Here is a 15285-nt window from a genome sequence, read left to right as displayed (position 1 = left end):
GTACTGATTACAGACTTCACCACAGGGAATCTGAGGTTGTGTGGACACATCGGAACCAAACAAGATCACAGAGAAACCTGACTTTAGGGCAACCTTAAAAACTGGCACCAACCTCCGAATTCCAAATCTGAGAGGATTTTTGCAAAGCACAAGGAAAGAAGGACATGATGAACAGGTAACACAGCTTGAATTTCTGGCAGGTTGTTGCAATGAATGAGATTTAAAACAAACCATATACTTGACACTGAGCTAATAATGCATCCTTTCTTCATGTAGGCTGGCACTGTATCAGGGCAAAATACTTGTGAAAATGATGCTAGCTAGTGACAAGTATTTTGCTTCATCTTTCTGTAATATCTTGTTGAGGGCTTTTGTTTTTCTTTCTGGATCTCTGATTATTTAGGTAGAATAGGATACAAAGGGTAACAAAGACACATAATAGTAATAACTTCCGTTTGTGGAGAGTCTAAATGTGCCAGGCTCTAAGCTAAGCACAATACACTTAATCTTACAAAAAGTCTGAGCTGTAGCTATTACTATTGTACCAGTTTTACAGATGGTGAAATGAAGAACAGAAAAGTTAAGTACGTTTTTCAGGATCACACAGCTAACAAGCAGCTGACATAGCCCTGAAACCCATCTTTATCTGATTCCAAAAGACCCTGCTTTTAAGCACTGCACTGCATTAAACTCTTTTAAAACCACAAAATATCAGAGACTAAAAGGATCTTGCATATTTTACAGGTAAGGAAACTGAGACCAGAGGTGTGAAGTGCCTCGCCAAATAACACCTGGTTCCTCAAAGGCAGAGCCTGGGACATAAACTTAAGATTCTTATCTGACAATTCAAAATGCTTTCTCCTGTACCTAATCACTACCTTTTTAACAAAAGCAGTCCTACTCTAACTGAAGTAAACCTCTGTCAATCTCTTTACTGAATGCTAAAAAGAATTTCCCTTCCAGAATGACTTTCTCTTATTTCATAAGCTCAATCAATTCTTTTATAATCCAAAAAATGCACCACGAAATAAATCCCCCAGGTTAGTAGTCGAAGCACTCACATTTTTTTGTTGTTGTTTCTCTTGCCTTCAAAATCGCCACTCAGGGCATGCAGCCTGTCACAGACTCCATTCCAGGGACCAAGACTGACAAATGAAAAAAAAGAGAAGAAAAGACAAAGTCCAAATCTATTTTCTCAATCAGATCTAGCATTCACCAGAAGATTGCAAAGTAATAGATGTGGGTGACAACAGTTACCTGATGAGGTCTAGCATCTTAACTAAGATGCCCATTGTGTCCAATCTTGGTGTTAAAGATGCCGTACTACACCGACCATGTGATGATTAGGCATTGTTCACCAAACCAGGCATTAGGACTGATGTTAAAAAATGTTAAAAAAAAAAAGAGGCACCATATATGTAGAAGGCAAATCTGATCACAGCAATAATAATGCTCTTTTTAGTTTACAAGGAGATGCTGCTACTCCAGCATATGTACAAGCTGTTTTATTCTCCGAGTACCATCGCCATGACAGGTCCCAATCTCACATCCCTGTTAGAATCAAGGGCTGTCTTCCCCAGAGAGGAAGGAGAGGATCCAGTTTAGGGATATAGAACAAGAGGCAATGTACATGGGATCTATTCAGTCTCTTTGGAATCATCAGCTGAGCCTGTGACAGAAGCACATCCCATTAAAATTGCCCTTTTCACATAGTTAAGGTGGCAAAATGTTGATAACTGTTGAATCTAGGGGATAGGCAAAGGGGTCTATTGTTCTACTCTATCTGTGTGAATTTGAAAACTTCTCAATATCTTCTTTTCTTCTTAAAGCAGTCTTTTCCTTGGGAAGGTTTCCAGAGCCTTGTCTCAATGAAGATGCCCGACTAGGAAACAGGGATTAACAGAGGGTGCTGGACTTGAACTTAAAAGCCCATATGACCTCTTGTGATCCAGCCACCTCTCTGACCACACACCCTTGAGGGTCCAGCCTTCCCTGACTCCCAGTCTATTTTATATTCTCCTCTCCATCTGCTTCCCTGATAGTCCTTGTCACATTGTATTTCCTTTGTTTTCTTCTCCATTCCCCCAGGAATATGAGAGCGCCTTGAGAGAAGCAGTCACAGGCTGACATTGAATCACTAACACCTCTACAATGTCTGCCTGTAACCAGCACTCAGTAAATACTTGCTCAGTGAAGGAAGAAAGCAACTGACATTGGTAAAGTATCTATTTATTAGCACTACCCATCTCCTGTTGAGAGGATAAAGTGAGCTCACTTAGCGCAGTGGTTGGTATGTAGTAAGCACTCATTTAATGGTAGCTGCTCTAATAATTATCCTCATTACTACTATCATTTTTATTACCCACCTATTATACACTGTCTAGTCATCACCTGAAAGGTAATGCTCAGTGAGTTCCCAATCACATCACCACTAAGTAACAGAATCCAAACCTAAGACCATTTGTCTCCAAAACTCATGCTCTTAGCTTTGCATTATTCTGATTTATTTCTCATGTCACTGACAACTCTAACATAAATCAGTCTGTAGACGGGCCTAAAAAGAACCAAAGGATCTCAGTTGTGGGTTGTTATCCTCACCGATGGGAATGTCAGATTCTAGAGGCAGGACACCTGGCACCTTCCATGGCTGAAAGGAAGAGTCATCAAACTGTTCCAGGCTGCTTAAACTCAATTTAATCCCTCAGTGAACAGAAAGAAACAAACAGCAGTCCCTCTAAGTTCATGTGGTTGAAATAAATGTATATTTCACTGAAGTCAGCAGTTTTCTCCCCAAATATGCATTAGTGTTAGTTTACTGTGCATACACTCTTTTCTTTAGACTTAGTTTAATCATGGCTATATTAAATCACGTGGGTGCTGCTAGTCCAACAGCCCAGGTTTGGATGAAATGTAAAGAGAATGCTGGACTGAAACAATTTCCTTTTCCTTCATCTGCATTTGAATTTCCCTTTTTCTAAGGAGCTGTGAACGGCAGCTGTCATGTTGAGACTGAGAGTGAGGGTAGACCGGCAGGGCAAGGCATGCACTAAAAGATGATCAGTCTATTAGCTCTACCTATTTCCCTAACTTGGTGATCTCAGACAAGCCATTGTATGTCTTTATGCTTCTGTTTGTCCAACCATAAATAGGAGAAACACCATTCAGATGCAGTGAGATTGGGAGTTCATATTTGCAAAGAACCCTGAAAACCTACATAAGAATTAAGAAAAAGGAATTTATTAAACATGCAAATCACACATTACGTTATACCCCACATTAAGAGGGTAATGAGAAAACACAGATTATCTGAGCTTCACTCTTGTGTGCCTTCCCAGCCCTCAGCTGAAGAGTTAGTGCCAGGGAGCCAGAGCCAGCCATTCTCAGTCAGAATGCAGCCTCAGGATCCTTTTGGTTCTGAGAAATCCACTATGTCCTCCTTGCCATGTGCTTTCCCTGTGAACTCAGCCAGGGATCTAGGCGTGGACTTCCAGGACCAGCCTTCAGACACTCCTTTTCTAAATCTTTTTCCCAGATCATCAGATAAAAATGTAAATGTATCAGAATGCTTGGGTGGCTCAGTCAGTTGAGTGTCTGCCTTCAGCTTGGGTCATGATCCCAGGGTGCTGGGATAGAGTCCCTCATCAGGCTCCCTGCTCAGTGGGGAGCCTGCTTCTCCCTCTCCCTCTGCCACTCCCCCCCCCCCAGCTCATGCTCTCTCTCTCTTGCTCTGCTGTCTCTATCTCTATCTCTGTCTCTGTCTCTCTCAAATAAATAAGTAAAATCTTTTTTAAAATGTAAATATCAAATAACCTAGACTAAGCTCACACTTGTAGCTCCTCAGGACCCTCTAGTAAAATTCAAAATGACCTCCCTGGCAAAGGAAGGGAAACCTTTAAAACAACAAAATGAATCACTGTGGCGGCAATTCAAAGTTAAAGGCAGAAGTGCATCAGATCCTAAGAAGTTTGCAGACATCTCAACTTTCAGTGGTTTCACCTCCTTCTGAGCATTTGGGACTTCCCTTAAAGAGGAGCAGCATGAGGGATCTCAAAGAAATCCTGAGAAATCAAGTATTTCCTTTTACAACAGCAAGCCTTCCTGGAAGATAATAAAGAGCTCCCTTCCTACAAGCTCCATACACAAAATAATAAATAGGAAAATAGTGGGGGAAACAGGAAACGGTCGAATCAAAGAAGACTAAATGTTCAGAAAGCAAAAGAGAACTTTCACGTGGTTTAATAACTCATTGACTCCATAGGTAAGTCTAGAAATTGTAATTGTAACGGAACACTGAGACAGCTTCCCAAAGGAATCCATGAGTCCTTCCATGATGAACAAAGGGGAGCAATAGATCATGATGCCCAGGAGAGATATGCACCCAGCTTTAGGAGTCAGGGAACCATTGCTAAATCCCTGTTGAGGAAAAAATTTGTCTTACACTTGTATTCTGGGCGAGAACTAAACATGACTAGTTGTGCAATGAGTTGACTAGCGGAATGAACACTGAATTAATTCTATCGAACATGTTGAGTTCTCCTCAAATAACCCATTCATGTTTTTAAGCTTCAATTCAAAAATCCTAACCAGAAATTGTTTATAGCCACAGAAATCTAAATCTGACAGATCCTAAATACCACCTGACATCCATGCTGGTGGACAGATCAGCTGAATTGGAAATACCTGCACACTCACCAGCCTGAGGAGAAAAGGTGTAAATGGCACATAGAAATGACCAGAGCCAATCTTCATATTCCCTTGTTGGTCTCTAAAACTGGTACTGGGGCTCCTCATCTAGTCTGCCCCTCCCCACTTCACTTGCATTCCCTATGCACAAAAAATACTCCTAATCCCTCAGTTTGCAGTAATCTAGTTAAAGTAATTTATATTAAATTATGAGCCTTAATCTTTGCAGGAACATGTGCATTTTTAAAATACAAGAGCCATTAACTAACTCCAATTGATTCTCAATGCTAAAATTTTAGTTAGGTGTAGGTGATTTTAAAGTATATATATTAGAACATCTTGGTCTTGGGATGCAAGTGTTGAAAGCAAATCAAGCTACTTCAAGACAAAAGGGACTCTGTGTTTCATCTTCTCTTCCCTATAGACCATTTTAACTGCTTCTTTATTCACACAGAAGAATAAAGTCATCTGATGTTCTTAAGACTCCATGTTACAGTTCTAGAGACATACCACATGTCCCTAAAAACCACTTCTAGTTTGTGGAGAGAAAATCTGACTGGCACAGCCTGGCTCCCTTCATAGCCAGGGATGTGGGGGTGACATAGCTCAAACATGAATTCTAGGGTCCCACTTATGGTTGGGAGTTGTATTAGTTGGTATCTTATAATCTGGATGGGCATCCTAAAAACTATCTCCTACAAGAGATTTTCCTTCAGACCCTCTAAATCAGTGTTTTCCAAACTTCCCTGTTGGTGGAATCATCCAAATATTCACCTGAAAAGTCTGAATCAATGGATCTCAGATAGAACCCGCAATTGTCTATCTGTCGTAAATGCATCAGGTCTTTATCATAAGAGATGCTTGGGAACCCTTGCTGACTCAAACCACAGAGGATCTTTCCTATACAGAAGGACATCTCTGATCTGTGCATCCAGCTCTACCATCCCACAAGTCATTCTCAAAATGTCTTGGCCTATGATTCTCAATAAGCCTACTCTCTCCACAGTCAGATATCTTGGGAATCCTCTATCCCAAGTCATCTCAAAGTCTTTGGAGGTAATTGTTAAGAAGACTCAAAATTAGGGGCACCTGAGTGGCTCAATTAGCTGAACCCAACTCTTGATCTCAGCTCAGGTCTTGATCTATTGATTTCCGGATTTCCTCTGTTGGGCTCCATGATGGGCATGCAGCCTACTTAAAAGAAGATGAAGGAGAAGAAGGAGATAAAGAAGGAGGAGGAGGAAGAGGAGGAGGAAAAGAAGGAGGAAGAGGAGGAGGAGAAGGAGGAAAAGGAGGAGGAGGAGAAGAAGAAGAATGAAGAGCAGGAGGAGGAGGAGGAAGAGGAAGAGGCATTCTTTCAATGCCAGATGTAAAGCAAGGATTTAGGAAAAAGACATAGGTTTCCATACAGATTTCTTTCTCCATCCTTAGAGATTAGAGTGATAAGAAAAACTTTCTTCCTTTAATAACTTTAACTGCCTTGGGAGTAGATGAACTTGGCATCTCTCACTTCTCCCTTCACTCCAATGCCACCATTACAAACCACCTGGGGATTCTGGTCTCAGTCATTTTATCACAGAGATTGGAAGATCAATTCACTTCCATAAAGGATTGATGGGACAGGGCAGCCCCAGTGGCTCACAGAGGTTTAGCGCTGCCTTCAGCCCAGGGCCTGATCCTGGAGTCCTGGGATCGAGTCACACGTCAGGCTCCCTGCATGGAGCCTGCTTCTCCCTCTGCCTGTGTCTCTGCCTCCCTCTCTATATATCTATCTCCCATTAATAAATATTTTTTTAAAAAAAGGATTGATGGGACAGTGATGTATAGCAAACTACAGGCTTAGCTTTATGTATTATTTTAAGACTCAAATAATATTATCCTAAGAGAGAAAATGTGATGCTAGGTTATCTTCAAGTGGGGGTAATCAAATAAAGAAGACCGCTAATTACAGCTAGAGTAAGATCAAGCAACAATTAATGACAAGTGCTAGAATCTTTTTCATAAAGTACAGCTAAATTTTTTATAAGAAGGGTGTTGCAAAATAAGAACTACAAAAGGCCAATGAATATATGAAAAATTGTTACACCTCAGTAAGTACACAAATTAAAAGAACAATGAGCTTAGTTTTTGCCTATCAAATTGGCAAAGATAAAAAAAAATAATTCTCAGTTCTGGTGAGGGTGCAAGAAGGTATACTGCATTGCTGGTAGGAGTATGAACTAGTGCAATTTCCCCAGAAAGTAATTTGAGCATGTGTTTTTAAGCCTTTAAAAAATGTATGCTTGTTAACCTAGCCATTGTGCTTTTTTAAGAATTTATCATAAAAAAATAATTAAGAATGGGCACAAAGATTCTTGACAGGGCAGTCCAGGTGGCTCAGCAGTTTAGTGCTGCCTTCAGCCCAGGGTGTGATCCTGGACACCTGAGGACCGAGTCCCACCTCGGGCTCCCTGCATGAAGCCTGCTTCTCCCTCTGCCTGTGTCTCTGCCTCTCTCTCTCTCTCTCTCTCTCTCTCTCTGCGTCTTAAATAAATAAATAAATAAATAAATAAATAAATAAATAAATAAAATCTTTAAAAAAAGATTCTTGACAGGAGTGTTCATAACAACATTCATGTTCATGGCAAATACATGGAGCAAAGAATACCCAGCAACAGCAAGTAGTTGAGCAAACTAAGGCAGATGCATACACTGGATGCTGTACTATCAGTAAAGCTGATGAGGTACAACAATATTTATAGACAGGGAAATATGTTGGCAAAATATTAAGTGAAAAAAGTAGTTACAGGAGGCATGATCTCATTTCAGATCAAACAATTATCAGACATATTTGGGCACAGTTGCTTAGTCCATGATCCATGATTTGGAATTAACCCCCCACTGACAATCCCTATCAATCCCTTTTAAATGGTGGCCCTGTTTTTTTTTTTCATTTTGTTTTGGGTTTTTTTAAATAAGTAATTATTATGGAAATACTAGCATGTTTATGTTGGTGGTGTTTTAAAATTCAATATAATCTCTTTTTTTTCTTAAAGATTTTATTTATTTATTTATGAGAGACACAGAGAGAGGCAGAGATATAGAGAGAGGGAGAAGCAGTTTCCCTGTGGGGAGCTTGATGTGGGACTCGATCCCAGGACCCCAGGATCATGACCTGAGCCAAAGGCAGATGTTCAACCACTGAGCCATCCAGGTGCCCCAAATGGTGGCCTTGTTTTAATAACAACTTGACTTTGGCTGATTTATGTGAAAACCCAATTAATATCCTAGAATCTCTAACTAGCAATTTAGAAGAGACACAAAGACCACGTTCACAAATGATTGCTGACATATGAACTGAAGGGCTGGTTGTCAAATCAGGGCTTATTGGCCATCTTCATTCGCCTGCCAATGGAGTAGGAAGCAGAGAGCCTTGTCTGCAGAAAGAAGAGGAATAGAACAGGGAAACAGAATGTGTGCTTCATGACTTTGATGGGTAGAAGGAGGGGTTTCATTGTCTCCCTCCTCTCCCTACTTCCAAGTAAGTCCCCTTTAGTTAAGCTATCTTGAGTCATGTAAGAATAAACCTCCAAATTTAACATACTATTTCTGAAAGATGGGATTTCAGATCAATTTTTTATCTCACTTTTGCTTTTCGATATGTATTTTTTATTGTAATATGAAAGCCTGCACTCCAGCCAGGATTATACCATTAATTGAGTGAGTACTGAATGTCATTCCACTGTCTAGATTCTATGGGGACATCAAGCAGAAAAATTCCAGGCTTTTTAAAGAGGATAAAGAAAACTTATGGGGGTCAGACCAACAGAATTCCATATATGCCCACCTTGTAGATAGATGGCTCAAAACCTAAGAAAGACAAAATAATGACCTATACTTATAAAGCCAACAAGTAGTAGCCTAGATGTGAATCCTTGTTCTAAGACATAGTATGTGCAAGTTGGGCAAATTGCTCAATAGTTTTGTATCTCAGTTTCCTATCTGTAAAATGGGATTAATTTCTATACTACCATCCATCCAGCTGTTGAAGTAGGTTAAAACTAGAAGAGTCATGTAAAGTTCTTAGCATAGCCCCTAGAACCTAAAATAAGCATTTATTGTAGCTCCTTTTAAGGAAAGATTGCTCCCCTTCTAAGAGTTAGCATCACCCCCTACACCAGTGCTTTCCAAACTTCAGTATGCCTGTGAATTCCCTGGAAATGTTGCTAACATGCTAATTCCATTCAGTAGGTCTAGGATGGGACCTGAGAATTTGGATTTCTAACTAGTCCCACTAAACCAAAGCAACTGGTCCAGCCGGGCTGGTGGTGTTAACAATTCTGCCTCAAAGAAAACTTAACACATACCTGTTATCAATATGCAAAAGAATCATCAATTAACTGGGAAGCTTTAATAGTGGAGCCTTTTGGTTACGTAGCTGTTCTAGTTAAATTGAGGTTAATCACTACCACACTTTCAGTTTCAGCTCTCAGAGCGACTGTTTCTAAAATATATTATTAGTTCACTTTTTGGCTTTGGTAAGTACAGGACATAATTTAATCTTCCTTTGATGATTTGTGAGGCACTTCAGGCTTTCGCAGCGCCTTGGGTCATTATTTAGAACATTCATTTTCATTGCCCAGTTCCATAGACACAGGAGTTATAGGATAAGAAATTGGACTGAATTTGTTCAAACTCAGAGCATAGGCTGAACTCCATTGAAGGGTTTTATGTGTTTCTACTAAGTCTTTGGAATGAGTGCCTTTCTTGCAGTAAACTGAAATGAAGGACGCTTTTCTGGTTATGTGAAGGGCCTAGTTGTGCTCTGCACAGCTGAGTTACACACAATGCTACGTACCAATACCTGGCCAGGGATGTAGCCAGGGCCCCCTGACATAGGCCCCCCTGGCTGACCTTCTTTGGAGAGCGCTAAAGGAAACTTCCATTGTAGACCTTGAGGACTCTAAGAAGTCATTTTTCCTCACCCCTTACTCAAGCGCTCCTTCCTCCTCAGTCTTGTCTTAAGAATTAGGGCAGCTTCCAAGCCATTCCCCAAACACATAAACTCAAGGCTGTGACTACGGAGCATTTAGGAAACCTGTGTTTTTCTTTAGATTGTGGTGGTTTTAGATTTCTGCTCCGTGGGGCGGTCATTTCTCAAGCTGTTTCAAACACAACATCGATTAGAAACCACACAAGCCATGTCTAGTCCTGTCCGGCTATTTTTCTCAATTCAGTTCTATTTCTTCCTTTTGCTCTCTTTCCCTCTTCCTCCTCCCTCCCAGCTGTCCTCACTGAGGCATGACACATGTGGTCACACTCACCCAAAAGGCCACGTCTTCTCTCCAGTGCTCATTCTGACATCCCCTCTGTTTCTGACCCCCTGACCTCTGAGCTTTCTCTGTTAACCCTGGTTCCATTCTTGCAGGAAAATTCAGACTCCTTCTGACGTATTTAAGTCAGGCACCATTTCTCCTGGATGTTTCTCTGATTCTGAATCTTTCTCAGTGCCTGCTAGTCTCAGCACACATGCGTGCCTACCAAAGACTGCCAACAAACGCTCCTTCTGGAGCCTGAGAAGTATGGAGTCCCACCCTACCCTCCACCTTGGTCATCCGTAGACACCGATGTGAGGGATTGCTTGAACAGCCCTGCAGCACCGCCCATACCAATCCAAAGTACATGCAAATCTAACCCCAGAAGCTTTGAAGGATGATGTAGATCAGTTGTATCCAGTAGAAATATAATGTGAACAATAGCCAAACTGTGGAAGGAGCCTCGGTGTCCATCGAAAGACGAATGGATAAAGAAGATGTGGTTTATGTATCCAATGGAATATTCCTCAGCCATTAGAAACGACAAATACCCACCATTTGCTTCCACGTGGATGGAACTGGAGGGTATTATGCTGAGTGAAGTAAGTCATTCGGAGAAGGACAGTGTATGTTCTCATTCATTTGGGGAATATAAATAATAGTGAAAAGGAACATAAGAGAAGGGAGAAGAAATGTGTGAGAAATATCAGAAAGGGACACAGAGCATAAAGACTCCTAACTCTGGGAAATGAACTAGGGGTGGTGGAAGGGGAGGAGGGCGGGGGGTGGGGGTGAATGGGTGACAGGCACTGAGGGGGACACTTGACGGGATGAGCACTGGGTGTTATTCTGTATGTTGGTCAGTTGAACACCAATAAAAAAATAATTTATTAAAAAAAGAAATATAATGTGAGCCCCAGAAGCAACATTAAATTTTCTAGTAGCTACATGTTTAAAAAAAAATAGAAACAGGTAAAATTAATTTCAAGAATGTACTTCAATCCAATATATGAAAAATAGTATCACTTCAACAAGTATTTGATGTAAAAAGTTATCCATGACACAGGTATTTTATAGTCTTTTTTTCATACAAAATTTTCAAAATCCCAGGCATCATTTCAATTTGGACCAGCCACGCTTCAGTGGCTCAGTATCTGCCTGTGGCTCCTGGCTCTTACTCTGGTAAGAACAGAATATAGATATTTAGTGATTTTCATAAAGGAGCGGGGTGAAAGGTTTTGGCACAGCATAAGGCTACATCCTTAAAATCTTTTTTAGACAATTGTCTCCACCCAAGGCAACTGCTAAGGATCTGTCTCCCCACTTGCCCCCCATCCCCTGGCTCTGTTCCACTCTCCCTCTGCCCTTCTGCTTCCTAACTTGCCATTCCTGCCCCAGGGCCCTGACGCTGAAAACTCTCCTGTGACTGCTTTTTCTTTTTTCTTTTTGCAAGAATGAGTCCTCCCGGAGATGGGAATACAACCATCTATTTTGTTTGCTGCTTCTTCAGGGTCCGCAGTTAAGCGGGCACCGGCTTGCTAGTGCTCCCGGTTTCTCGTGAGGGGCCACGCCTGGCTGAGCACCGGGGCTCCCCAGCCAGGAGCAGATGAACCAGTCTTCAGCTGCGTGGGGACTTCACCACGGCAACCGAAGCTGCCTGCGGTGAGAATGCTCCAGCTCCCCAGCCCACTTTGCAGAGCCCTTCCCAGGACGGCTGCCAGCACTGCAGCTCTGACGGAGGGTGAACCGCAAGAGAGAAAGGATTCTGCAAACAGGCAAACACCGGCCCCTCCTCCCTACAACCCCAGAGAGTCTCGGGAATGACAGGGTAGGGGAAGGTGGCTGCAAAGCGGCCTTTCCCGGACCCTAGTTTCATTATAATCAGCTGCAGAGGCTACAGAATTAATTGTGATCTGTTTGTACCGCTTTTCTGTCGACACCAATTATATCTACTCTCTGCTTCTCTAGGACTCAGATGTGCCATCCCCCCAAAGACATGCAGGTTGAGTTACAGCTTCCAGTGGTGGGAATGGATTTGTTCATGTTCAGATCTATTCCCCCTAAGAATCTTTATGAAACTCACAGTGTTAAATCATTAACTCAGGATGAGGAGGGCAACCTCTTCTCATAAGATTAGATGCTCTGTCTATGGAAAATAGACACATGTAATAACATCTAGGTAAGCAGTCTTGACCTTCCCTAAGACACTGTTGAATCCAACTGAATGAACTCTCTCTGCATTACTGTATCCACACAACGGATATGTTTGGACCATGCAAGATCTACCCCCAAGATGACCCAAGTAATCACGGAAATCAGAATTTACTCAGACTCCTCAAGGCCTTTCAGATCAGGAAAGGCCCAAAGCTAATCTATTGAACCCAACAGTTTTCTAAACCATGCAGTACTGGCAGTAAGAGGTCATCCAGGGAGAGAATGGATTTAAACTGTGTGCAGTTCAGCATCTTTCACCTCCTCCTATCAATCTCTCAGAGAAAACTTGGGCTTCAGAGAAACCAGACTACTCTTGATACACTCTCTGTATCTAAATATTAAAAATATCTAAGAAATATTGACTGTTCTTCTCATTTTTTCCCAGCTGAATCAAGTCATTCTAACATTGAATGGCTTTTTAATATCTTTGACACAGTCCTCCTCCTCAGTCTGCCAATTATGTAGTGCATTATTTGGCTGGTGAATTTTCTCATTTCTTTTCTCAACTCGGCATCCAGAACTGCTTCTCCCTAGTTGGCAGAAGTTGAGGATGTCCACTTTTGCTGATTTTTGGGCCTGTTCCTTGCCAAAAGTCCACAATATTTAAGATTTTTAAAATTTTCTCAGCTTTTGGAGGAGGGTATTATCTGTGGCCAGAAATTCAATATTTCCTAAATTTACTCTATCGTTAAAAAGTACCTAACACAGATCTCGACTTCCTTGCAACCCTTGAGAAATATTTGTGAAGCGAGACACGTTATGCAAGAATTCTATACATAATCCAATAAACTGAAAGGTGTTTTGTTGCTGTTCTTAAGTTATAGGAGCATGTCCTTCTGTGCATGGTACTGAACTAGTTCATTTATGACATTTCTCTCTGCTGATCTGGATGAATGATAATTCCAGAAAAGTTTAAGGTAGTCGCAGTAGAGTGGAAAAGATGTCAATGAACTGGATTCTGCTACCAGCTAATTGTGTTCTTGGAAAGTCACTTAATATCCATGAACCACATTTATCTTTGTCTGTTAAAAGGTGATTAGATTAGATCAGTGGTGAGACACCTGGGTGGCTCAGCAGTTGAGTGTCTGCCTTCAGTTCAGGGCGTGATCCCAGAATCTGGGATCGAGTCCAACATCAGGCTCCCTGCGAGGGGCCCACTTCTCTCTCTGCCTCTCTCTCTGTGTCTCTCATGAATAAATAAATAAAATCTTAAAAAAAAAAAAAAAAGATCAGTGGTTGCCAACACACTCAGGTCTCACTTTGGGGGGCCTCTAAATCCCTGGCTCTCCTCCATGTGTCCACCTTGTACACTCTAGATGAAATAAACTGCATGCTTCACTCATGTAGGGATAGTTATTTGCTTCAAATATTTGTAATTGCTGTTCTGATTAATAAAGTTTAAATTCATGTAAATGATTATTGAATTCATAGGAGAATATTGTCATTATGTACCTTCTGATCCATGGCTGCTATAATGTAAGTCCTACTGAATGAGATTCCAAGATATGTTGAGGTTGAAAAGGGGTTCTAGCATTTGAAAAGGCTGAAGAACCTCTGTGGTATAATGGTCTCTAAGATAGATCTCTTGCAGCCATGCAATTTTTTTTTTAATAAATTAATTTTTTATTGGTGTTCAATTTACCAACATACAGAATAACACCCAGTGCTCATCCCATCAAGTGCCCCCCTCAGTGCCCGTCACCCATTAATCTCCACCCCCCGCCCTCCTCCCCTTCCACCACCCCTAGTTCGTTTCCCAGAGTTAAGAGTCTTTATGTTCTGTCTCCCTTTCTGATATTTCCCACACATTTCTTCTCCCTTCCTTTATATTCCCTTTCACTATTATTTATATTCCCCAAATGAATGAGAACATACACTGTTTGTCCTTCTCCGATTGACTTACTTCACTCAGCATAATACCCTCCAGTTCCATCCACGTTGAAGCAAATGGTGGGTATTTGTCATTTCTAATGGCTGAGTAATATTCCATTGTATACATAAACCACATCTTCTTTATCCATTCATCTTTCGATGGACACCAAGGCTCCTTCCACAGTTTGGCTATTGTGGACATGGCTGCTAGAAACATCGGGGTGCAGGTGTCCCGGCGTTTCATTGCATCTGAATCTTTGGGGTAAATCCCTAACAGTGCAATTGCTGGGTCGTAGGGCAGGTCTATTTTTAATTCTTTGAGGAACCTCCACACAGTTTTCCAGAGTGGCTGCACCAGTTCACATTCCCACCAACAGTGTAAGAGGGTTCCTTTTTCTCCGCATCCTCTCCAACATTTGTTGTTTCCTGCCTTGTTAATTTTCCCCATTCTCACTGGTGTGAGGTGGTATCTCATTGTGGTTTTGATTTGTATTTCCCTGACAGCCATGCAATTCTGTGGCTAAACTTTTCTATTTTGACAAGGGGTTCTTCCGTGTTCTAGATCAAAGACCAGTAAAGGAAATAACTGAGCAAGGAGCAGACTTGGAGTAACTGTCAATTCACAGACTAGACCTCCCCTGGTCACACTGTACTCCAACTAACTGCAAAAGTTCTTGCAGAGGAGAGGACTATTCTAGATGGGGGCCACTACTATTTTAAAAGATTTCTTGAGACTTTTTTTTTCTCTTCTCTGTTCCATTTAACTGTCAACTCACTTCTGGCTCTATGTTTCTGGAGGAATCAATCTATATAAATTATGGCAGCCAGACATAAAGCAAGTAATCTACTCTCAATTATAGTCAAAGTGTTTTAACCTGAAACCAAGAAGTCTTTTCAAAATAGGCTCATGTAAATTGTAAGCAAATTATACCCAAACCACAAGCCACTTCTTTTGGGAACCCACTAATCATTTTTTTTCACTTTAATATATAAGCCTTAGGATAATCCTGATGGGGAAAATTATTCCAAGGATGTAGGATTATATAATCATTTATGTAAGAAGCCAAGTTTAACGATTAAAAAAATAAAAGAATATACTACACTTTAAAATTTTAGTTTCCAATATAGTTAACATACAGCGCTACATTAGTTTCAGGTGTACAATGTAGTGATTCAACAATTCTATACATTACTCAGTGCTCATCATGATAAGTGTACTCTT

At 41.1% G+C, this 15285-nt stretch overlaps 1 protein-coding gene across 3 annotated transcripts in view; it reads right to left on the bottom strand.

The window, feature by feature from the left end:
• The window catches only part of TMEM178A (transmembrane protein 178A), a 132749-nt gene that overhangs the window by 73422 nt on the left and 44042 nt on the right, over nt 1–15285 (bottom strand). For all 3 annotated transcript variants that reach the window (XM_055326939.1, XM_055326940.1, XM_055326941.1), the window contains one exon: nt 1062–1145. The gene's annotated coding sequence lies outside the window, so the exon portion shown is untranslated. The remainder of the gene's footprint in view (nt 1–1061; nt 1146–15285) is intronic.

This window comes from Nyctereutes procyonoides, unplaced genomic scaffold (genome assembly GCF_905146905.1).
Source record: "Nyctereutes procyonoides isolate TBG_1078 unplaced genomic scaffold, NYPRO_anot_genome, whole genome shotgun sequence".
Lineage (NCBI taxonomy): Eukaryota > Metazoa > Chordata > Mammalia > Carnivora > Canidae > Nyctereutes > Nyctereutes procyonoides.
This window is presented reverse-complemented; position numbering and strand designations above follow the sequence as displayed.